The 10,217-nt window shown below is 41.0% G+C and overlaps 1 long non-coding RNA gene across 2 annotated transcripts in view; it reads right to left on the reverse strand.

The window, feature by feature from the left end:
- LOC103902756 overlaps nt 1-10,160 on the reverse strand; it is a 77,308-nt gene extending 67,148 nt beyond the window's left edge. For both annotated transcript variants that reach the window (XR_657803.1, XR_657802.1), the window contains exon 1: nt 10,036-10,160. This is a non-coding gene — a long non-coding RNA (uncharacterized LOC103902756). The remainder of the gene's footprint in view (nt 1-10,035) is intronic.
- Between the last annotated feature and the right edge of the window lie 57 nt (nt 10,161-10,217).

The following is a 10,217-nucleotide window of genomic DNA, read 5'->3' on the forward strand; positions in this document are numbered from 1 at the left end:
CATGGTATGGAATGTCCCTTTGGCCAGTCTGGGTCAGCTGTCCTGGCTGTGCCCCCTCCCAGCTTCTTGTGCACCTCCAGCCTGCTCAGTCGGTGGAGCACGGGGAGCTGAAAAGTATAGTGTGCCTCTGAGGCTGAAAAGTCTAGTGCAAGCACTGCTTAGCAACAACTAAAACATGGGTGTGTTATCAACATTGTTCTCATCCTAAATCCAAAACACAGCACTGTACCAGCTACTAGGAAGAAAATTAACTCTATCCCTGCCAAAACCAGGACAAGGACAAAACACAGATTTCCATTCAGAGAAGCACATGTACGGGTCCTGATGCTGGCCTGATACGTCCTTGAACAGAAAACAAAATAATTTGGAGACTGAAACATGAGCCAAAAGTCCTGAGCTTCTGTCAATGACCTGGGTTTGAAAATCCTAGAAACTTGAAGAGGATGACCCTGGAAACAGAACTGAATACAGGACTTTTCTGCATCGTATTTCCCATGTATATAACAGTCAAAAGAGCCAGCAAACCTGCTACTGAGGCACCATAAAAATGCAACCATCATTGCCAAGTAGCCAGAAAAGTGACAGCCCTGACAGAAATCCCAAGAGGATGAAGTAGGATGCTCTTAACTTTCCACAGATATTTGTCTAATTATAGCTAGCTGTAGTTCTCTTTAATCCTGGGGTTCCTGCACCTACATGATTATTTTTTTTATGCTAAACATGGCTCATGGAGCTACATTATCTCTGAAAACACTTGGAGATAGAGCTACAAGTGCAACCTAGGAAAGAATAAAATTAATCACCGAATTCAAATTTTGCAGGTAGGTTAGAACTTGCACCTGGCAGGGATCTGATAACCTTATTTAATCCCATGCCTTTTTCGAAACATAAGAGCATTTACAAAAAGGGAACAAAAATCCTGGTTTTCTCCATTTTATATTAAATTTTCCCTTTAAAACTTTCAAAAGCTAGCATTTACTTTCAATGGAGAAAATTATTCAGTCATTCCATTACTTGCATAAAAGACTGTCACTCAAGAAAAGGAAAGAGAGGGTTTTCATTGGGGAAAAAGATTACATATTTTAAGAGTTCTACTTTTTTTTTTAAGTAACTCAAAACAATATTTCAATCTTGCCAACAAAATTTGTCCATTTTTGTTTTGATTGAAAGTACATTTTCTCTCAGTATCTGCATGAAAATTTCACCTCTCAATTATTTCTTCCTGTCTTCATCAGTGTTGCAGACATACCACCGTTCAAGTACAACATTCTTTCTCCTACAGACATCATTCTCAGAGGACCACCTGCCACTTGTGATTTGACAGTTCTGTGACTATGAAACACACATAAGCACAAGTTCTGAAGTTACGTATGTGTCAGATTTACCTACACCCTAAAAACTTTTTGGCTCTGGAGTTTGGTTAAGGGACTAGCCAGAAAAGAACCAGCTTCTATTCTATAATGCTCTGCTGCTTTGAAGAGTAAATATAGTGCAATCTCTTAGCAACATGAACTACACAGATATATACTACTTAGTTATAAGGTAAGAATTTGTTAATTGCACATCATCTAATTTTTATTGTATACCTTCCCCTCACTGTCATCTTTTATTAGAATTTAACATCCATGCAAACATCTACACGTTACTAGCTTTGCTCAGTCACAGGCATAAACGTATCTGCACATTTTGATAATTGCAGAACAGGGCCTTTCAGTTGCAAATTTCCTTCATGAAGTGCACTATCTGTCTGTAAGACAGTCTGCGGCTCTTCAGGAATGATAACAAATCAATAGCAGACTTGGCCCAAAGGTCATGGAAGTCAGTGGAAAAATCTCCTCTGCAGAATCCGGACTAGGTCCACAGAGCAAAGCTGTGCACTGGCCCTAATGTGGCACCACAGTCATGCAAAATTTTATTTCCAGCTTTAATTGAGACTAAAACAACTGTGCACAGATGAGTTCTTTGTTTACTCTACTGCAGTTTTACATTTCTGGCATGTTACCAGTTATTGAGACATAAGGGAGTTTGATTCCTAAAGACCAACTTTTACAAGTGTCTTCAAAATGAGCTTTGTTTTCAACAGGAGGGGAAAGTTTATGTGAACAAGCTCTATATATTTTCAACTCCTCTCACCATTACTGTTCCATGCCCCCTCCCACACACTTATCAGCCTTGACCTCTTTGCTAATCAACTGTAATTAGCATGGGCTGAATGTTTCCAAGGGACATGTGGCCCAACAAATCCCTTTATTACTACTTTTAATGACTCATTAGTTGGAGAAAGTTAGAAAACAACATCATCACCATAGCTGAGATAGAGTCACTGCTTGCCTGGTAACTCGGTTAACATTAATCAGCCAGCTGCAATTTTAAAGCATCAGTCAGCACATTGCTATGAATAAAAACTATGATCAAAAGCAGTCAAGTGGAGAAGCACTGCAGAAGGGATGAGCCTGGGTGAGGTCTAGGCTGTAGAGAGACATGACACAAAAGATGCAGACAGGGAAATCCTTCGGTTTTAGGAAATGGATATGTGGACTATCTGCATTAGAGTGTAGAAGTCCCGCTTCCCTCCCAACAAGAACAGCATGAACTCCCCACTCCTACAGGGTAACAAGGATTCAGGTTGAACACAGAGACCTCTGATAAAAACAGATGGCAAAGTTCCTTGAGAAAACTGAGTTATCTACCTGCCTTGAGATTACTTTTAGACCTGTGTAAAGACATTTGGGATTTGTTTTCCTTGATGAAACCACTGCAGCTTAAAAGTCCTAAGAAGGAAACCAAGAAAAGGACATTTATCAGTTATCTGCCAATTCACTTTGTCTGCTTACATGAGATGAAGGAGCACAGGCTGAAGGAGAGTAAAGCAGAACCAAAATCTTATTAGATCACAAATTGCATTGGTATGCTGGAGCATGATATTGGCTCCTGACAGAGACGGGACATGTCAGATACTAATATAATGGAATGATCCTAGCCAAAAGGCAAAGACAGCTCTTGAGTTTATTTCAGCCACTTTGGTTTGAACTGACAGCCAGTGATCCAGACAAGAAAGCAGTACCTCACACACTGGCACAGGAATTGTTGCGTGACTGAAGGAACGCCTTCCTCGTTTACTCACAGCTAACATACACTGCACCTTCCTCCTGTTCACATGAATTGGAAAGAGGGAGAATCTGGACTTAATAAATCACGCAAATACTCCTGCAAAATGGGACGGAGGTAAACCAGGATCCAACTTGCCATATCAAAGGAAGTTAGTTCATTGCCATCTTCTCTCGATAATGGATATCCTAAATGAATGCAATTGAGTATGATGCAGTGTAGACACTTTAATAGCTGATTGGTACAGGGAAAATGTGAGATTATGACTGGGAAAACTAGGGAAAGTGACCTGCTTTGAAGAGGTTGCCTGAAATATGATTATTGCTGTTTTAAACTAATTTTCACAGAGAAGCATATGTTTCCAGCGTAAGTTCCCCCTTGATTCTGAAGCTGGTACTGATGTGTGGGGTGCCTGGAGAAGCTATTGTAAAAAGAGAAGAGGAAGAGGAGGAGAGAGAAAAGCCAAGACAAATGAAAAATATAGTAAGCCTTTATGAAAGGTTCTCTGAGCCAAAGCAGTCAAGACAAAAAGCAAGCTCTTTGAACAAGCAGGTGTTGTTGAAGAAGACAGCAACAACAGCCCTGCAAAAAATCACAAATCATTCACTGACAAATACCCACTGTTGAAGGTATTCCACTTACTGATTTTAGACATGATGCTTTCAAGATGGGAATTGGTTGCTGTACAAATTTGTAGGGGAAATAGAAGACAAGAGAGGCAGCACCCCAACATGGGTGTGCTTGAAATCTGAAATGAGCCCTGAACATAATCTAGACATTGTGGCGTATGGATCCTACAGTTAAAACATTAAATAAAATGTAAACACAAAGGAATTCTGAATCGTCCTGTCTCTCCTCTTTATAATTCACCTACTCTATGTAAAAGTGGTGCCATTCCATGGCACTCAGGACCAATATGCCAGATTCTTCAGCAGTGTTAAGGGACCAAATAAACTTATGTAGATGACTGGCCTGCCAATACTGAAGCAGTTAATAGGCAAATCAGATAAATGGCGTTCAACAAGTTGTCAGCTGAAGCTCTTACAAATCATCATGCTGTCAGTTTTGATTGAAGAATCTGCAAACACAGGAAAAATCATGGGTTTGGCATGGAAATGTAGCTTCTATCCTCTCTACATGGACTAATTAAACAAATTTGGTTTGTATCAAAATGTTTACTATAAGTAACTTGAGTATATTGAATATATGAGTTTCGCTAAAAGGAACAGTGATATGCAAATTTTTTAGTTCTCTGAACAAAATGAAAAATACAGAAAATGTTGGTTTAGATCCACCTAAACAAACAAACAAAAAAGTTTTCTCAGATAAATTAAAATCAAAGATCATTTTATGTTGTAGGAAGCATTTTGTGCTACCCATTTCAATGTTAGGAGATTTAAAATGAATTTTTTAAAATTTATCATTAAATTATAAAATTGAATTTAGGCAAATTTTAAACACAGCATCAATTTAAATTAACTAGCTGTTTAGTTTAGGGAATACTTAGGAAGAACACTCTGATTTTCCACTCTGCTTCTGCCCCAAAGTCTATATTGAACTCAACACTGTTAATTTTCAGATATTTTAAACTTTTTTTTCAGTGAGTAAGCCATATTTTTATCATTAAATTATAAAATTGAATTTAGGCAAATTTTAAACACAGCATCAATTTAAATTAACTAGCTGTTTAGTTTAGGGAATACTTAGGAAGAACACTCTGATTTTCCACTCTGCTTCTGCCCCAAAGTCTATATTGAACTCAACACTGTTAATTTTCAGATATTTTAAACTTTTTTTTCAGTGAGTAAGCCATATTTGTGCAAAAATGTTCCACTGCATTCCTCGAGAAGTAGACAGGCATCATCAAGAATTACTTCTAGTCTACATTTACCTCTCCTGTGCTGGGATCAGATTCCATTATTTAACATTCCAAATGGCACTAAAGATATTACAGGAAGTCAAAGAATACACGAACCTAACTGGAATACATTTCTGACAGGACTGTGCCATGGCTACAGGGCTGACTGTGTCCCTCTTCTCAGTTGTATTCCCACTGAAGTCTCTCCTCTTGGACATTAGTAGCAATGACCAACTTAGCAACAGAATGGGTCCTAAAATTCACTGTTAAGAGTTACTGCAACAGCTCACAAACATATTTTACAACTTATTTACTCAGTGTTTGCAAAGGACTTTGAGTGCGGCAGTGTAGGAGGCATTACATAATGGATGTGTGGTTTTGCAGGCTGAGCTTTTATATTCCAGTGGCAGAACGGGGCAGTACATGCCTCACTCTGTGTCTTTTGAGCAAGTGTTTGGAACACATTCCTTTCCTGTGCTGTTGCTCTTTTACATTGATTCACAATGGTAAGCCATTACTGATTCAAATTCAGTCCCCAACAGCATCTGTAGCATTTCAGTAAGGTTTAATCTGTCCCCAAATACCTCTGTTCCTATTGCAACTAGCTGGATGAAGACAAATTAACTTTTGAAGAAGTGTAAACTGGATTGCTTTAGACTGACCTGGATTTTTTCATTTTGTGAACACTCTCTTTGTGGGAAAGTGTGATGAGCTTGACTAAGTGACAAGCAGCCAAAGTCTATTCTCATTTACACCAGCACAAACCTAGATTATGCTCCACCTCTGTAAAGGGACATGGGGCCCTCAGGGACACGGGAGCCCCAGTTTCCCTTTGGGAGCGAACGGACACCATTCAACACATTCAACGCTACATCTGACATGCTAACTTTGTATTATCACTTCTATAATTCTCTCTGAGAGACTCCAATAAGATCTAATACTCTCATAAAGATCCAAATCATATTAAACAGGTGCAATCACTTAATGGGGAATGAGTTCCTCAGGAAGTGCTAAAGACCATTTATATTCAGAAACATGCAAACAAATGGCATTTTTCTTTCAAAATGTTGAATGAAATTTCTCAAGAGTGATTGACACAACGTGCTGTTTTATCAGTAATTCAGAAAGATTCATTTGATAAGATGCATTCTCATAGTCTGTGGTCAAATGTAGAACATGCACAAGAGCACAATTAACTAACTAAAGATTCAGTGAAATGTTTCATTTCTAGCGCACATCCCAGCATGTTATCATCCTTGTCACAACTCGCTGTAGGCAGTCCTTCTCACTGTATTGTTTGTGTCCCAACTGTAGGCTATTAGACGTCCTTCGTTGTATTTACCATTTTAATAAGCCTTTAAGACTTTCCTTTTGAAAATGAGCAGTTACTGAAGCTGTAGAGAAAGGCAGGTTTAAGGAAAGAGCTTGCTGTTCAGTACAGACTCGCTTTTCCTTATACCTGATTCTTACTACTTCTGAATGACAGGAGAGGACCGAGCTGCCTGGGTCCTCAGCTCACAGCTCAACAGGCAGGACTATCCTGCCTGCTGCAGGAGAAAAATCTTTAAAACAAATGGCTAAGCAGCCCCATGTGCTGTGAAATCCACTGCAAAGGCCCTCAGCAGGTCTTCAGTTGCTTTCAGACGCGCTTGGCGTGCCATCTAGTGACAGGCACATCTTCCATTCCCCACCTACCCCTCTTCTTGTCCCTTCCCTACACCCACTAAATGAACAAAACATGCACATGAAACAGGAACAAGAAAACTGAAATGCCTACAGAAACCCCCCTAACAAGCCCTGCATCTACTCATCTTTTCTTTTTCACTTATTCCCACTATGGCCCTTCTCATACTCACTACCCTCCCACCCAAGCACAGATCTTGCAGCTCTTCTAGAGACACTTGTATTGCTGGAGCATTCTTTCACTGGCTCGGTGAGTTATAAATCACTGGCCTCAACAGAGGTCTGGACAAAAGGAGCAAGGTAACAACAAAGGGAGAGGTAGTTGGTTCCACCTGAGCTTTCCCAAGGCACAAGCATGGCTCAGCGCTATGGAACAGCCCAGCTCCAGCAAATCCAGGGGAAGGAGGATGACACCACAGCAAGTGAATCCTCAAAGGCACTGAGCCTCAGGCTGGTTCCTGCTCTCTTCCTCCAAGGACAGGAACACAATTGGGAAAAACAGTACCCTGTGTGGCTCCAGGTTTACCCCCCTCAAGCATTACACTGCAAACCCCTCCTTCACATCCCCAACTGCCCGCTTCCTCCTACCCCATACAAAGCCCACAGATTAGTACACAGGTGCATCATCAGGGATGGGGATCAATTAAACCCTGGATTTTCCAGTCTGTTTTGCAAAGAAATGTTGCCTTATGGACGAGCTAATGAAATTCTTAGCTTCTGGTCTGAAAGATGCATCAGATACGTGGGGTAATACAGGGATACTTCTGCGTTAAGTGAGTATCATAAGACATAAACAAGCAGAAAAAATGGAGGCTGAAGGCCAAACTCACATTTGGTGACTCAAAGGGAAATACAATAGGATTTACAAACTGTTCCCTTAAATCTTGCCTGCAGTGCCTTCCTTTGACTTCTTTCAGAACTGTGAAAGACAACTCACATCGTACAGAATTAAAGACAACTTCAAAACTATGAGCATAATCCACATTCCTAAAGCTTTCCTTGAAGGAAGTGCGTGCCTGCCCCAAAGAATGGCATGAAATGACTCTGCTGGCATTATCACAGAGGTAATAATTTGAATCTTCCAGCACTAAGCAGATACACTTACCATTAGAAGCATACTTGAATGCCCAAAAATCTGCTAGCTGTATTAGAGAAACAAGGAAATATTGTAATTCCTGCATTCAACAGTTTTTAATCTCAGGATTTGCCAAGATAAGGAACACTCTCAGAATTAATATGAATCTGGGAAAGCAGAAATTCAAAGTGCTGTAGCTATCCCAAATTTGTTCCCCCTCTTGTTTCTTTCTATAACATGGGTGCTTGAACGTGATGCTCACAGGAAGAGTAAGAGTCTATATAGGAGCTAATGCAGAATAACTGCTATTCCACAATGACTGTTCCAGGGTCTTCCCTGTTGAGACAAGGCTTAAAGTCTTAGACCTGAAACTGATGCAGATAACCATTCCCTATTGAGAAATATCACAGGAGACTAACCCTGCTTGGATTCAAGACTCACGTACTTGTGTAGGAAAAGGTGCCCTCTCAGGGTGTGAACACAGTAAGAGAGATCAGAAAATAGGCACCAGGGAAAAAAAAGAGGACAGTAAAAGACGACAGTAATGAGAGAAGAGGTTTATTAATTGAAGCCCCAATTACAAATATAGGCCTATGCAATGAGAAAACCCAGGAGCTTTGATGAGATGTGCATGCTAGAAGGCTTTGCCAGCTCAGGACTGAGTATATTGAGCACATCTTGGCAGGCCTGTTCCATGTGTGGTTAAATCCTTCCAGCTAAGTCTGGAGGAGGCCAGAAATACACTTTTTATATAACAGAAGTAGTATGAAAAGTCAGGTGGTTACTTCTACTTTTTCCTTTTCATCCTTTAAGTACCATCCTTCTTTACATACACCGCTAGTTTTGCTTCTAGTCCCTATAGGCTGAGGACTCTTCAAGTTTAAAATGAAACTAGTTAACACTTAAAATATTTTCAGGTTCTTAAGACCCTGGGGTTAATACAGCCCCTTAACTTATTGAATAAATAAAAAAATGTAACAATCAATCATACCTTCTGAAAAAAGCTTAACAGCTTATAATTTACCTGAGTGCGCTGCAGGGAGAGTACCTGACCAGGGCAGCTTTTACAGCATGATAAGATCTCCTATCAGTTTTTAGTATCAAAGAGAAATTGAGTCCATGTTTTGCATGCTGAATAAGAAGGTGACTGTAACTGGGATTCTACGTTATTTCCACAGCTGCCTGTTTCTCTATTCCTAAATGAATCAAGACTGCATGGTTTTGAAAACCAGGGTGTAATGGTTCTTAAGAGGAAACTGTACATATAAAAAAATCAAGAGAGTTTGACTGTTTATTACATTCATTTACTCCTATGGTTAAATCAGTTCGGTTTTAAGACTTTGATTTCCCATTATACTTTTGATGGATGATGGAACTATAAATACAAACCAGGTGAAATTCATTGGTGATGTGACAAGGTGCTGAGAGTGGTCATGTAATAGTGAGCCCACAAAGACCAGATCGCAGGAATGAGACCAAAATTTAGAATGGCTACTAAAACCAGCCATGAAATGAATGAAGGATGAATCCTTTATCCCACTTGGGACCATCCAATATCCTTTATCTGGGATTTGAAGTCCCTAGGAGTTGGGCATCTAGTTATAATACATGCCTTGGAAAACAGCTCCCCCCCGCCCGATCCCTGTTGAAAATATTTTAAAGGACTTAACTTCAAGGATAAAAGTGCAGGACATTAACAGTGAAAATCCACCTTTAATGGATAGGACTGAAGCATAAATAGCATCGTCACATAAGAAGATCTCTGCCTCCAAATGCCTGTAATTCTAACAGATGAAGCAGAAGCATGGTCACACACTATTATTTCCTCCGTACACTACGGAATGTGGGACAGCACAGATTTCTGCCAGTTGAGACTAAACAGAAACTAGCATCAGAAAGGGAATATTGAAGAGCTTCTGTCATTGATTTACACAACTATCTGTCAGGCGGCAAGGGCAAGCGGTAGTGGGATTCCTGAACTCTATTTGTGGTTCTGTAAGTAGCATATCATCTAGTGCTATGGTTTACAGTTTTGGAACACTTTCTTTTGAGTGACTTGGCAGGCTAAGAAAGGGAGCATCAGGCTTGTCGTTGTTAGCAGCGCTGGTCCTCTTCCCAGCATACTCACTAATAAGGATACAAAGCACAAAACCACCAGCAGCTAGCAGAAGGGGTAAGTGTTATGCGAAATGTCCCGAAGCAGCGGGAGGCCAGAGAGGGGGCCAGTCTCCCCGCCCCAAGCGCGGCAACGCCGTCCCGCTTCTGGGAGGATTCTGTCACCACGATCTCGTACCACCTCTCTCATACACACCTGCGCGCCTCGGGACGCTCCAGCGGGCCCCGCCGTGAGGGCCTGTTCCAGGGTGGCTGAAAACAGGGGAGCGGCCACCGCGCTTCCCTTAGAGGAGGCCCAGGCCCAGGCCTAGGCCTAGGCCTAGGCCCAGGCCGCCGCCGCCGCCACAGCCTCCTCCTCCTCCGCCCCGCCCCCGGCCC

Source organism: Aptenodytes forsteri, unplaced genomic scaffold, assembly GCF_000699145.1.
Source record: "Aptenodytes forsteri isolate BGI_AS27 unplaced genomic scaffold, ASM69914v1 Scaffold267, whole genome shotgun sequence".
Lineage (NCBI taxonomy): Eukaryota > Metazoa > Chordata > Aves > Sphenisciformes > Spheniscidae > Aptenodytes > Aptenodytes forsteri.